This window comes from Aotus nancymaae, unplaced genomic scaffold (genome assembly GCF_030222135.1).
Source record: "Aotus nancymaae isolate 86718 unplaced genomic scaffold, 86718_ANA_hifiasm-v0.15.2.pri h1tg000016l, whole genome shotgun sequence".
NCBI lineage: Eukaryota > Metazoa > Chordata > Mammalia > Primates > Aotidae > Aotus > Aotus nancymaae.
In genome coordinates, this window is record NW_026988428.1 from 69,564,947 (window position 1) to 69,579,601 (window position 14,655).

General features: G+C 48.3%; 1 pseudogene; it reads right to left on the reverse strand.

Moving 5' to 3' along the window:
- Nucleotides 1–375: 375 nt before the first annotated feature.
- Nucleotides 376–3,439, reverse strand: LOC105717376 (voltage-dependent anion-selective channel protein 1-like; annotated as a pseudogene).
- Nucleotides 3,440–14,655: the final 11,216 nt, after the last annotated feature.

The following is a 14,655-nucleotide window of genomic DNA, read 5'->3' on the forward strand; positions in this document are numbered from 1 at the left end:
ATGATTATACCACTGTGCTCCAGCCTGGGTGACAGAGAGAGACTCTGTCTCCCGAAAATAAAGTAAAACAAATAAAAATGAAAATAACAATAAAATGTACACCTTCAATAAACTGGAAACATAAATAAAATACACAAATAACTTTGTTCCTCTCCATGCATAAAAGCTTCCCTCAGGCATTAAAAATGCAACTGCCAGTGACTTAGTAGTTTATAAACTAATACAAAAGTATAGAATGATATTTATTTGTTGAAATGTTGACAGCTAAAAATATTACAAGTCAAATTAAAAGGAAGCACCTCTTTCAAATTTAATTTTCTTTCATTTGTTTTTATTGGTGTTTTGTTTATAAAGAGAAAAGTCACTACTTTTTTTTTGAGGTTTCAATATTTTATTCAAGTTTCTTTTAAGTGATGTTAATTACAGCATTTGAAGGGGAGGTTCTAATTCCACACAAAATGGAAGACGCTAAAATGTACCCATTAAGCTGCTAAAAAAAAAAATTGAGTGGTGAGAATACAACAGAAGTCCAATTTAGATTCTGAGTGTTGTCACCGTGTGATTACAATCACACAGACTCTTCCGAGCTTATAGCTGGAGCTCCTGGAAGCTATTTCATACTCTGGTGCAAGGGCGAAAAAACACAACACAAGAAGTAATAAGTCCTGAATTATTGGCTTCATCACATCCACCCTCTCCACCCCAAAATGGTATAAAAGAAACAGTGACAACACCCTGCAGATCTTTTGGTGCAAAAGAGGTGATGATGAACTGGGGTGGGAACAGGTCATGAAGATCTATCTAAAAAAGTCCCATTCAGGTGAGCTTGTACACACCATCAAGCAGTGAGCCTCTCATCAGTTGGGGTTGGGAAACCAAGGTCCGATTCTCAGGAAATCACAATTTCATTCATTTACTCAATATAAATTTACCAAGTGCCTACATATTATCAGCTTCCACTTGCAGCCATTTCTAGATAAAAAAGAAACCTGGCATCTCAAAGGGGCCTACAAGATCCCCCAAAGTCTACCACCGAAAGGACCTTTATTGGAAATGGGTTTCTTCTGTACATCTGAAAGGGTAACATCTTAAAGCTGAATCATCTTTAACTGGAGGTCTAACATATTTAGAAATACTTGCATCCCAGACATACAACATTAAAAGATAACACTAAATTCTGAAGGTAGCTATGCTGCAAAATAGTTTAAAATTAAACAATTGTACAGTATTCATTTATGCTTGAAATTCCAGTCCTAGACCAAGCTTGTGGCCACCAGCATTGACATTCTTGCCATCCAGAAGAGCTGACAGTGTCAGTATGATACCTGGCTCTAGAGTCTGAGTGTATCCTAAACCTATCAGTCTGGAGTTGTTCACTTTAGCCGAGAAGCAGGCGTCAGGGTCAATCTGATACTTGGCTGCTATTCCAAAGCACGTGTTACTGTTTCCTGCTGTCCAGGCGAGATTGACAGCAGTCTCCAACTTCTTGTTCACCTTCTGGTAAATGGAGCCACCAAACTCTGTCTCGTCATTCACATTAGTATGAAGCTGGAATTCATCAGTCTTGTAGCCAACTGCAAAGTTGCTCTGGGTCACTTGGGACTTTGCAGTCTCAAAATTCATCTGGTAGCCGGCCAGTCAGCCCTCATAACCCAGCACCAGAGCACCCTGGATGGAAGGCCCAGCAATGTCGAAATCCATGTCACAGCCCAGGTTAATGTGCTCCCGCTTGTACCCTGTCTTGATTTTAGCATTTTTTTTTCCCAGTGTTAGATGAGAAGGATGAATCAAAGGTCAGCTTCAGTCCACGTGCAAGCTGATCTTCCATGGTAATCTCGGTGCCTACTGTATTGTCGGTGTTCCGTTTCTCCGTCAACATCAGGCCGTACTCAGTCCATCTGTACTTGGTTTCCAGACTGCCTGTCGCTTTGGTGGTCTCAGTGTTGGCTGAGCCTGAGCTTGTAAATTCCAATCCATTCTCAGATTTTGTTTTCAAATCAAGCTTTATTAAGCTAAATCCATAGCCTTTAGTGAAGACATCCCTGGCAGATTTGCCAAGATCGGCATACGTGGGTGGCACAGCCATCTTCTGCTCCGAGGCGGTGGCGGCGGGCTCAGCAGCAGCTACGGCAGAGGCTGCAGTGCGGAGCGAAAGTCACTACTTTTTATAAACAGTGATAAATATGCTGCTCAAATACATACCTTTCCAGGGAAGGAAGTCTGTATTCCACTCATATCCCTACTCCATCTCCATGGGGGAGGAATTATTATGGATTGACCACGGCCTTGGAGTGGTCAGTCCGCACCTGGTCTAGCTGTCGCTTCTCAAACTTCAGGAACCCCCTGCAGATTTTGGTTCGGAAGGACTGGGGTGGGTGGGGCGAAGTTTGCATGTGCAGTGAGCTCCCAGATGATGTGCTGCCGCTCCTCCGGGGACCTCGCTCTGAAGCCCAGAAAGTAGGTGCTCTTCACAAGTGAGCACCTGTGCATGTGGCTCTTTCTGCTGTCCCAGTGAACACAGGCTGGGGCTGCTCCCTCAGCCAGGTCAGCCCTCTCTCTGTAGTGTTGCTTTGTTATAGAGATGAGGTCTTCTTATGTCTCCCAGGCTGGTCTCAAACCCCTGGACTCAAGCGATCCTCCTGCCTCAGCCTCCCAAAGTGCTGGGATTAAAGATGTCAGCCACTGCCCCCGTCCTTCTCTAGCATTTTCTTTCACACAAAAGCAGGGACCTTGTCTCAGGAGGCTTTGGGGCACCTGCCCCCTCTCACTTCTGCGTCTCACACTCCTTCTGTTGATCTAATGTGTGTGTGTGGCCTTGCCTCTATCACAGAGATCAGATCCCAGACCAGTTTGGGTATGGCTGGGAGGGGGAGAAACAGAATAGGAGGCCTGACACAGCTCTTAATTTGTTGTGTGATTCCCCCCACTAGAATGTACACTCCTTAAGGGCAGGGATTTGATTTTATTCACTGCTGCATCCCCGGCAGATGGAACAGTGCCCAACACACCCTAGGTGCTTAGTACGTGTTTATGGGATGAATGAGGCCTGTTTGGACTCTAGGCATTCCTAGAATTCCTACTGGAATTCCACAGTGGGGTCTAAGTCCTAGCTGATAAAGATCGTGAGAAGCATCTTGCTAACCCTCTTGTGTGCAGGTATCGCCCTTGTAGGAGGCCATACATTTGTCTGAACATCTGATTACTGTGGCCAAGGGCAGGATTGGGGTCATCCTGTGCCTGTTGCCATAAATGCCGCCTCAGTGGCGCTGTATCTCTGGCCCAGCCATGGGATTCTGCAGAGCCAAGACCAGAGAGTACTCTCAAGGCCCTAGGAGGACACAAACCCAGAGGAGGGAGCAGAGCAGAGGGCTAACGAAAAACAGAGGCCACAAGGGGAATGCGATGAGTTGCCAAACCAGGGAGAGCAAAAGCAAATATCAAAGCCAGGGACTCCAGCCAGGAATCCAAGACCCAGCGAGATAAAGAGAAAGAGCAAGTGGGCCGATTATAAGCCGGGAGGGGCTCGAGGCCTCCCCGGAGCAGGCATCCGAGGCGCGCTTTAATGTGCCTCCAGGGGCAGTGCTAGGGTGGGTCAGGCAAGATGAAAGGGGCACAGGGATGTAATGGACAGAATGGTCTTTCCGGGGGCTCTTCGTTTTCCAGAACTGATGCTGGGAGACAGCATGTGGTCTCAGCAGGCACAAGGCTGGCTTTCAGTCCCCACTTCTACTCTGACTGTGTAACCTTGAGCAACTTACGCAAAAGTCATCTCACCTTTGCTTGCTGTTAAGACGGTGCAAACCCTTAAACAGCTTAAACTCAGAAATCTGCCTGTCCCCGGCAACTTCAACATAATATTGGCATACACCAGCTACAAAGGGTCTGTACAGGACTGGTGGGGATTAGAGAAAGAAATTGAATAGAAGTCAGCAAAGCAGTTATTGACAAGGAGAAGCAGAATAAGAGAATCATGATAAACTTCAAAACTTCTCAGCTTGGCCTCTGAGGGAGGGAGGCTGTAAAGAGAAGCAGATCCCTTTAATTCCAATAAAACATTTATATAGTCACAAGACACTCAGCAGACTCTTGGTCTGAACATCTGATTACTCCCCGATTACTTCTAAGATAGGATTGCTAGCACGCCAGCTGGCAAGTACATTTTCCCTCTAGTGGTGGTTGTCTAATTTTCACTTCCCTTTATTCTCCACAAGCTCCTGCACCCCACATCAGCCCTATAGAAATATGTATTTTACTAGCTAGTATTTTACTAGCCTGGACAACATGGTCTCTAAAAAAAAAATACCGAAAAATTAGCTGGCCATGGTGGCACATGCCTGTGGTCCCAGCTACTCTGGACGTTGAGGTGGGAGGATTGCTTGAGCCTGGGAGGCAGAGGCTGCAGTTAGCCAAGATCAGGCCACTTCACTCCAGTTTGGGTGACAGAGTGAGATCCTGTCTCAAAAAAAAAAGAGAAAGAAACAGGGAAGGAAGGAAGAAAGGAAGGAAGGAAGGAGGGAAGGAAGGAAGGAAAGAAGAAAGGAATTTTACCCAAAAGGTGACGTGAGAGATGGGAAAGTTCTTCTTCAAAGTTTGTATCTTAGACTATATTAAAAGGAGTTACGATATCTTGCTCTATGGCCATTACCCACTATTAGCATAAACATATACCCATGTATATATATTATCTAAATCAGCCACATCTTAAATCAGCTACCTGGACTCGCTCCGGCATGTCTGAACAGGACTGGGCAAGCTCCACACCCTGGTGCGTGCCACTCCCCATTTGGAAACCCTCCTGACCTTCTCCTCACCAGCTTCCTCGTCTTCCTTGTCTTCTTTCCCCCTTATCTATACAGGAAATTTCCAAGTTTTTAGCCATTTGGGTCACGCATAGAATGTGAGGTCTTATTCTGGCCAATGGAAACTGGACACAGCAGTAGGGTGATTGCGTCAGGTTACGAAAGTTATAAATGTCCCTGTCTCCCTTGTTCAGGTGTGCTCTCATGGGAAGTCTGCCGGCGAGACTGCACCTTTCTGCAGGAAGTAAACCAGCCTTGCTGAATGATCCACTGTCTCAGTGTAGATTATTCCCAAACAGTGAGAAAGCTGTGACTGCTGCATGAAAAACAGATTCCTTTCTTTCTTAATGCTGAGGCTCTCTGGGGCCTTCAGGGACAGCTTCCAACTCTCCTACCCGGCCTTAGGCAAACCCTGCACATTCATCACCTGCTGTCTACCTTTTTTCATGAGCACTGTGGAGGAGCCAGGACTTCCAAGTTGAAGTACAGCACAAGATCTGTGACTTAGTAACCAAGTGACATGAGTTAGTGATTTCTCTGAGCTTCCATTTTTTCATGTGTGAAGAGGATGTCTATGGTATCACAGTGTAGCTGTAAACAGCAAGCAAGGCAGTGCTTTGTAAAACTGAAACTTCGAAAGTGCTTTGTAAACTGAAATGTGCCGTAGTCAGGATGGTTGGACACCGTGGTTCATGCCTGTATCCCAGCACTTTGGGAAAACAAGGCAGGAGGATCACTTGAGTACAGGAGTTCAAGACCAGCCTGGGCAACATATTGAAACCTCCATCTCTAAAAAATAAAATAAATTAGCTGGGTGTGATGGCATGCACCAGTAGTCGCAGCTACTCAGGAGGCTGAGGTAGTAGGAGTGCTTGAGGCCAGGAATTCTAGGCTGCAGTGAGCTATGATCACAACACTGCACTCCAGCTCCAGGAACCAAGCAAGATATTGTCTCTGGAAAAAAAAAAAAAAAGAAAGAAAGAAAGAAAAAGAAGCTGAGCATAGTGGCTCACACTTGTAATCGCAGCACTTTAAGAGACCAAGGCAGGAGGATTGCTTGAGCCCAGGAGTTTGAGACTAGCCTGGGCAACATAATGAGACCCCTGACTCCACAAAAAATTTAAAAATTAGCCAGACATGGTGGCACAATGCCTGCGTCCCCAACTATTCAGAAGGATTAGGTGAGAAGATCACTTGAGCCTGGGAGTTCAAGGCCGCAGTGAGCCATGATCACATCACCGCACTCCAGCCTGGGCGACAGAGTGAAACCATCGTTAAAAAAGAAAAAAAAAAGTGTCCAGAGGTAGTGGTCAAATGCTACCAACAGATAGTTAAGATGAGGGCAGAGAAATGACCAATTGTCCTAGAGACCTCTGGTTTCCTCTTCTTCCCGAGTGATAGGACTCCTCTATTTGGCATATGGTCACTCAGAATAAGAACTGCGTTTTCTAGGGGCTCCTGCAGCTAAATGTGGCCAATGGAGGTAAGCAGAAATGCAACTTCCAGAAATGTCCCAAAAGGGAGGGGGCATGCTCTTCCTCACCTCTTTTTCTTTTCAGTTGAATGGAATGCTATGTTAGCGGCTGGATTTCCTGAAGCTCTTCTGAACCATGGTATAACCTTAGGAATAGAAACTACCCGCGGTAAAGCAACAAGGTAAAATGATCTTGAGGGGGGGCACGGTGGCTCACACCTGTAATCGTAGCACTTTGGGAGGCCAACAGGGCAGACTGCTGGAGTCCACGAGTGTGAGACCAGCCTGGGCTGGTCAAAAAATACCCCAACATGGTGAAATCCTGTCTTTAAAGAAAATACAAAAAATTAGCTGGGCATGGTGTCACACACCGAGTTCCAGCTACTCAGGAAGCTGAGGTGGAAGAATCCTTTGAGCTCAAGAGGCACAGGTTGCAGTGAGCTGAGATCGTGCTACTGCATTCCAGCCTGGGTAATGCACTGAGACTCCATCTGAAAAAAAAAAAAAGAAAAAAAAGATCTTGGGTCCTTGATACCATGGAGTACCGTAACAATTATGGACGGATTTTATGAGAGAGAAATAAGTTTCTATCTTAAATCACTTATATTTTGTGTTTTTCGTAATTATCAGCCAAGCAAGTCTAATGGATACATCACTGGGACTAGCAACAAATATGGAGGCCTAATGATTAAAACATAAACAGCTGTAATAATGGCAATAATACCATCCCTGACGCTTTTTTTTTTTAAGACTGATTTTCACTCTTGTGGCCCAAGCCGGAGTGCAAAGGTGTGATCTCGGCTCACTGCAACCTCCACTTCCTGGGCTCAGGTGATTCTCCGGGCTCAGGTGATTCTCCTGCCTCAGTCTCCCAAGCAGCTGGGATTACAGGCGCGTGCCACCACACCTGGCTAATTTTTGTATTTTTAGTAGAGATGGGGTTTCCCCATGTTGATCAGGCTGGTCTCGAATTCCCGGCCTGAGGTGACCTGCCTGCTTCAGCCTCCCAGAGTGCTGGGATCACAGGCATAAGCTACCATGCCTAGCCCCTGACTTTTTTTTTTTGAGATGGAGTCTCACTCTTGTCACCCAGGCTGGAGTGCAGTGGCACAATCTCAGCTCCCCGCAACCTCCACCTCCCAGATTCAAGCAATTCTCCTGCCTCAGCCTTCTGAGTAGCTGGGATTACAGGCATGCGCCACCACACCCAGCTAATTTTTGTATTTTTTGTGCAGACAGGGTCTCGCTTTGTTGCACGTCACTGAGGTTTGGTGAACAAATGATCCCGTTACCCAGGTAGTGCGCATAGTACCTGATAGGTAGTTTTTAACCCATGCCCTCCTCCCCTCTGGAAACACTTTCTTGTCTCACTGTCTTCCTCCTCTCTTCTACCCCTAAATATTGGAATGCCTCAGGAAAATCCTGAGGACACCTTCCCTTATGCATCCATACTTTCCTCCTAAGTAATTTCATTAAATCCCAAGAATTTAAATACCAACCTGGGTGCCGAGGAATCCTAAACCTAGCCCTGGCCTCTCTCCCCTGAGTTCCAGAATCATGAGATCCCAACCTTAACTCCTGATCTCCCCATGCACACGCTTGCTCCTCTTGCTCCTCCCCAAGTCTTCTCCATTTTAACAAATGGCCCCAGTGACTTGAGCTAGGAATTTTGGAGCTAGTCTTAATTCCTCACTTTCCTATACTCCCTACCTCCAAGCTATCGAGAAGCCATGATGACTTTATCTTCAAAACACACCCCGAGGTCACCCTCTTTCTCTCATCTCCAACACCGCAGCCTCGTGGGAGCACCAGCATGTCCCACCTGGGCCTCTGCAACAGCCTCCTAACTGGGTCTCCCTGCTTCCACTCTTGTCCCTCTATAATCTAACTCCACATAGCAGCCAGAGTGATCTTTTAAATAAGCAAAGTAGGACAAAGACGGTGGAGTCAACATGTTCCTCTACTTTGTTCTCTCTTGAAACCCTTCTACAAAGATCACCGTAAAGGGAAGGAACCGAGGTAACAGTAACAAAACTGCAGGAGTTGGAAAGCAGAAGGATGAGTGGTAACTTAGCAGACGCAGGAAAGCTGAATCCAAAAAAATAAAAATAAAAAACAAATAGGTTTTAAAAAGAAAGAAAGAAAGCTGAATCCTAGAGCGGGGCACAGTGATCCATGCCTGCAGTCCCTGCTACTTGGGAAGCTGAGGCAGGAGGATTGCTCGGGGCCAGGAGTTCAAGGCTACAGTGAGCTATGATCATGCCACTGCACTCCAGTCTGTGTGACAAAGTGAGACCATGTCTCAAAAAAAAAGTCATAAAATAAAAAAGGGCCAGTGTGGTGGTATGCTTGTAGTCTCAGCTACTCAAGAAGCCAAGGCAGGAGAATGTCTTGAGTCCAGGAATTCGAGGCCAGCCTGGGCAACACAGCAAAACTCCATCTCTTTACGAAAAGAAAGAAAGAGCCGGGCGCGGTGGCTCATGCCTGTAATCCCAACACTTTGGGAGGCCGAGGCAGGTGGATCACAAGGTCAGGAGTTCAAGACTAGCCTGGCCAACAGCCCACCTCTACTAAAAATGCAAAAATTAGCCGAGTGCGGTGGTACGTGCCTGTAATCTCAGCTACTCAGGAGGCTGAGGCAGGAGAATCACTTGAACCCAGGAGGCGGAAGTTGCAGTGAGCCAAGATCGCACCATTGCACTCCAGCCTGGGTGACAGAGCAGGATTCCATCTCAAAAAAAAAAAAAAAAGGCAGAGTGCAAGAAAGGCAGAGTGCGGTGGCTCACGCCTCTAATCCAAACACTTCGGGAGGCTGAGATGGGTGGATTATTTGAGTTCAGGATTTCGAGACCAGCCTGGGCGACATGGTGAAAACTCATCTCCACAAAAAAAGTGCAAAAATTAGCCAGGTGTAGTGGCAGACACCTGTAGTCCCAACTACTCTGGAGGATGAGGTGGGAGGATCGCTTGAGCCAGGGAGGCAGAGCTTGCAGTGATCTGAGATCATGCCACTGCACTCCAACCTGTCTAAAAAAAATGATATGAATAAGAGAAAGAAAGAAGAAGAAAAGCAAGCATGCAAGAAAGAAAGGGACCGGGTGTGGAGACTCATGCCTATAATTCTAGCACTTTGGGAGGCCAAGGGGGTCGGATCACTTGAGGTCAGGAGTTTGAGACCAGCCTGGCCAATGTAGTGAAACCCCATCTCTACTAAAAACACAAAAATCAGCCAGGCGTGGTGGTGTACGTCTGTAATCCCAGCTACTTGGGAGGTTGAGGCAGGAGAATCTCTTGAACCTAGGAGGTGGAGGTTACAGTGAGTTGAGATCATGCCACTGGACTTTAGCCTGGGTGACAGAGAGAGACTCAGGAAGGAAGGAAGGAAGGAGGGAGGGAGGGAGGCAGGGAGGGAAGGAGGGAGGGAAGGAGGGAAGGCAGGAGGGAGGAAGGGAGGGGGAGGGAGAGGAGGAGGAGAGGGGAGGGGAGGAGCAGGGGAGGGGGAGGGAGGGCAGGCAGGTGGGCAGGCAGGCAGGCTGAATCCTAACCCACAGAAAGCCACAAAGGACCACCATGACTCATACCACCAAACCCTTCAAAAGTCATGAATTGGTGGCACCAGGTATCTCTAGGAGTAGAAGTGGAGATGGGGCCAAAGACAGAAGAATTGATCAATTTGAGCTCAAGAAGAGATAGATTCCCCAAATCTCTCCTTAGCCGCATGCAGTCGGGGGACTTCCCTCCACAGCTCAGGCAGCAGCTGGGAGTTCCCTCCCTGGGGGACACCAGATATAGCTGAACACAAGAGCACAGTGCATAAAGCAGGGGATTAGTGAAAGTTTCCCCTGCAGATTGAGACGTTCCCGCACTTGGTTCCCAGAATGCTGGTGGCCACACAGCTCTCCCCAGAAAGAAACTGAAGAAATCCTGTCCATGGAATTTGACCAGGCCAGGAGGAAATACCTTAAAGAAACCCACTTCCTAAAGTCAGAGCCCAGCCAGATGGTCACAGAGCACGGCCCAGGCTCCAGCACCTGCTGCAGTCAGAGCCTCTCATCGGCTTTTAGCGCTCAGTCTTAAGTCTGAGCAACCAGGACTGCTGGGCTTCTGAGGAAAGTCTCTGCCATGAATGGCCAAGACCCAAACTAACCAAGAGAAAGGCAACTGGGCGGAAATAGACCAGGCGGGGGGAAAACCACCTCCCAAAGCCACTACTCTCCTCTAGTAAGTGACTGAGGATACAGCCCCGTGGAGCAGGACCAGGACATCACTCCGACCCTCTCTCTCCACCTGAGCACACGTGCTCTCCCACCTCAACACACTTGCCCTGGGCTCCTTCCCCAGGTCTTCACATGGCTGGCTGCTGTGTCATCTCAGAGAAGCTTCTGAGGACCACCCACTCTGAAAAAGCCCTTCCAGCCACCCCCTAATGCAGGAGTGAGCAAACGTTTTCTGTAAAGGGTCAGATAGTAAATATTTCAGGTATTGTGAGCTGTATACGGTCTCTGCCACGACCACTCAACTCTACCACTGTGGCATGGAAACAGCCAGAGAAAATCTGTAAATAAGGGACTGTGGCTGTGTTCCGATACAACTCTGTTTATGGCTGGGCGCAGTGGCTCACGCCTGTAAGCCCAGCACTTTGGGAGGCCGAGGCGGGTGGATCACGAGGTCAAGAGATCGAGACCATCCTGGTCAACATTGTGAAACCCCGTCTCTACTAATACAAAAAAATTAGCTGGGCATGGTGGCGCGTGCCTGTAATCCCAGCTACTCAGGAAGCTGAGGCAGGAGAATTGCCTGAACCCGGGAGGCGGAGGTTGCGGTGAGCCGAGATCGCGCCATTGCACTCCAGCCTGGGTAACAAGAGCGAAACTCCGACTCAAAAAAAAAAAAAAAAAAAAAAAAAAACCTGTTTCCACAAAAAAATACAAAAATTAGCGAGGCGTGCGCCTGTGGTCCTATCTACTCTTGAGGCTGAGGCAGGAGAATTGCTTGAGCCCAGGAGGTGGAGGCCACAGTGAGCCAAGATAGCACCACTGCATTCCAGCCTGGGCAAGAGAGCAAGACCCCATCTCACAAAAACAAACAAACAAAACTCTATGGACACTGAAACTGGAATTCCATATCATTTTTAAGAGCCTCAAATATTATTCTGCTTTCAATTTTTATTCAATCATTTTAAAACATAAAATCCTGCTAGGCATGGTAGCTCACGCTTGTAATCCTAGTGCTTTGGAAGGCTAAGAGGATCACTTTCAGCCTAGGAGTTTGAGACCAGCCTGAGCAACATAGAAAGACCTCATCTCTACAAGAAATTTTAAAGTTAGCTGGGATGGTGGCACTCTCCTGTGGTCCCAGCTAGTCAGGAGGTGGGGGCAGGAGGATCATTTGAGCCCAGGAGGTTGAGATTGCAGTGAGCCGTGATCGTGTCATTGCCCTCCTGTCTGAGCAACAGAGCAAGACCCTGTCTGCAAACAAACAAACGTAAAAACCACTCTTAGCCGGATGTGCTGGTGTGGGCCTGTAGCCCCAGCTACTTGGGAGGCTGAGGCAGGAGGATCACTTGAGGTCAGGAGTTCAAGACCAGCCTGGGCAACATAGTGGGACCCTGTCTCTGAAAAAACCCAAACAAACAGGTGCTGGGCTGGATTTGGTCAAACCCTACTCCACATCATCTGGTTTTATTTTCATCACAGCACACATCGTTTCCTGCTGTTTTCTTGTTTACCACCTTTTCTGTTGCTTGTTTCTTGGAAGTCTCCCATGCTAGAATGGAGGTCACAGGGGACTGAAGACCTCTGCATTCTGCCCTGCTGTACCCCAGCACCTAGGACCACACTTGCCTCTAGTGTTTGCTCGGGAAATACAGCTGTTGGCTGTGACAGAATAGCTGCTGGCCCCCAACTCATCACTGCTGGCAGCGCCTGAAAGGACAACTCTTGGGGACAATTATGGCACTCCCAGCTTGGCTCCTCCCACATCCCTTCCGCTTGCATTTTCCTGTTCCTTTCCCCGTCCTTGCTTTCGTCGTATCACATTGTCAGCCTGTCTGTGATGCCCAGCACAACCCACAAGCCTGAACCAAAAAGGACCCAGTGGAAAGCAGACCCTCTTCCATCCTCCCAGCTTTAAAGGTGAGGGGTCGTGTAGGGTCACTTGTCCAGCCCACGGTTCAAGAGGAAGGGGCTGAGCATGCGACCAGCAGGCCTCCTGTCTCCCCACCCAGACACAGAGAGGAAGCAGGGAGAAACTGCTCCAGCTACAAACGGGGCTTCGGAATGATTCCCTTCTGAACCCTAAACTACTGAAAACAAGTACGGTTGAGCAGCCAACTATCAGGTGCTCAGCGGTGTTCGGGGAAGGACTGCTGACTGCACACTGTACCCTCTTCAGTAGCATCATAACTTTTCCGCATGGTGTGATGCAGCAGTCCCAGCCTTTGGGGTGCCAGGGACTGGTTTCGCGGAACACAATTTTCCCACGGATGGGGGGATGCAGGGGGGATGGTTTGGGGATGAAACTATTCCACCTCAGATCATCAGGCGATAGATCCTCATAAGAAGACGACAACCTAGATCCCTCGCATGCACAGTTCACAACAGCGTTCGGGCTCCTATGAGAATCTAACACCACAGCTGATTGGACAGCTGGTGGAGCTCAGGCAGTAATGCTCGCTCTCCCGCCACTCACCTCCTGCTGCGTGGCCTGGTTTTTAACAGGCCACTGATGGGTACTGGTCTGCAGCCCAGGGGTTGGGGACCTTTGATATAATGGACATGTGGTGGCAAAAAATGTTGTTGGGCACAGTGACTCACGCCTGTCATCCCAATTAATCAGGAGACTGATGTGGGAGGATTGCTCGAGGCCAGGAGTTCAAGACCAGCCTAGGCAGTACAGTGAGACTCCCGTCTCTAAAATAAACAAACAAACAAAAGTCATTGCTAACCAACGTCCGGAAAAAAGGATTTCTTTATCTTCAGATGGGAGAATTCAGGTCCCCGCAGTGTACACAGGGGCACCAGGTCCTCAACATCCATGGCCTGCAATCCTTTAAGGTGGGCAACTCCCTGGGTAAGCACTCACACAAGCTACCGTATGCAAATGATCTGGTGTTCCATGGAGGACGGGCTCCTACAGAGGGAGGAATGTGCTGACAGGCAGATCCAAGCTTCCCATGTCCTGGGAGTGGTGCTGTTCAATGTAAACTAACGAAATGGCACTTGGGCTTATCACGCTATTCTGATTTTGGCTAGCAAGTCAGTCAGTCATGTGGCTGCTAGTCAGTAAGCCTGCTTATTCCAGAGCCAAGGGCTAGACTCAAGTTCCTAGGATGCCAAGCTGGGACCACATCTTGCCAGCCCCTGCCTGAACCCCTCTGACCACTCTTGAAATCCAGTGGGTCTGTGTCCATTTATTGTTGCTTCTAAAGGAGCGGTGCTCACAGAACCTGGTGACAGAACTCCCTCCTGGAACCTTGCCTGGGAACGGTAAAGGACTGATACAACCACGTGGCCAGGGAGACACTTGTTTCGGGGTAGCCCGGTGACACTGGCTTGAACTTGACCCCAACTTGACCCCAGGTTTGGAGGCATCCCCCAGTGCTTTTCATTCTCTGAGAGGGCGGCTGGGTGGGAGGCTGGGCAGCTTGCCCCTCTGAGTCCCGCTTCCACTGCCTTGCTTCAGGCTGTGACAGCCTCGGTGGCTGCAACCTGCTGCTGCCACCTCTGTGTTCTGGGGACAGGTGTCACCTCTGTCATTTCCAAGAAAAATCACGCACACAAAGGACTTTGTGTATGTAGCAGACTTTACTGAAGATTTGGAGAGGTAATGGGGGTTTACATAGCAAAAATACAAAAAACTGAAAGTTGAATATTAGATATCCATGAGCTTAAGAAGACTCAAGACATTGCCACCAATGGGGCTCCCGCCTTCTACGAAGGCACCTGACCACCTCTCCCGGCCGTTTCTCAGGAAGTCAAATGAAAGTCAGATTGCCTGACAGTTTCTTAGAGTTGTTTAGTCCTCCATTTGCTCTGCCCTCTCTTTCTTTTCTTTTTTTTTTTTTTTTTTCCTTTTTTGAGATAGGGTCTTACTCTGCTGCCCAGGCCAGAGTGCAGTGATGCAATCTTAATTCACTGCAACCCCAACCTCCTGGGCTCAAGCGATCCTCCCACCTCAGCCTCCCAAATAGCTGGGACTATAAGCACATGCCACCATGACCTGATAATTTTTTTTTTTTGAGACACAGTCTCACTCTGTTGCCAGGCGCCAGGCTGGAGTGCAGTGGCGCGATCTCGGCTCACTGCAACCTTCACCTCCCGGGTTCAAGCAATTCTCCTGCCTCAGCCTCCTGAGTAGCTGGGACTACAGGTGCATGCCACC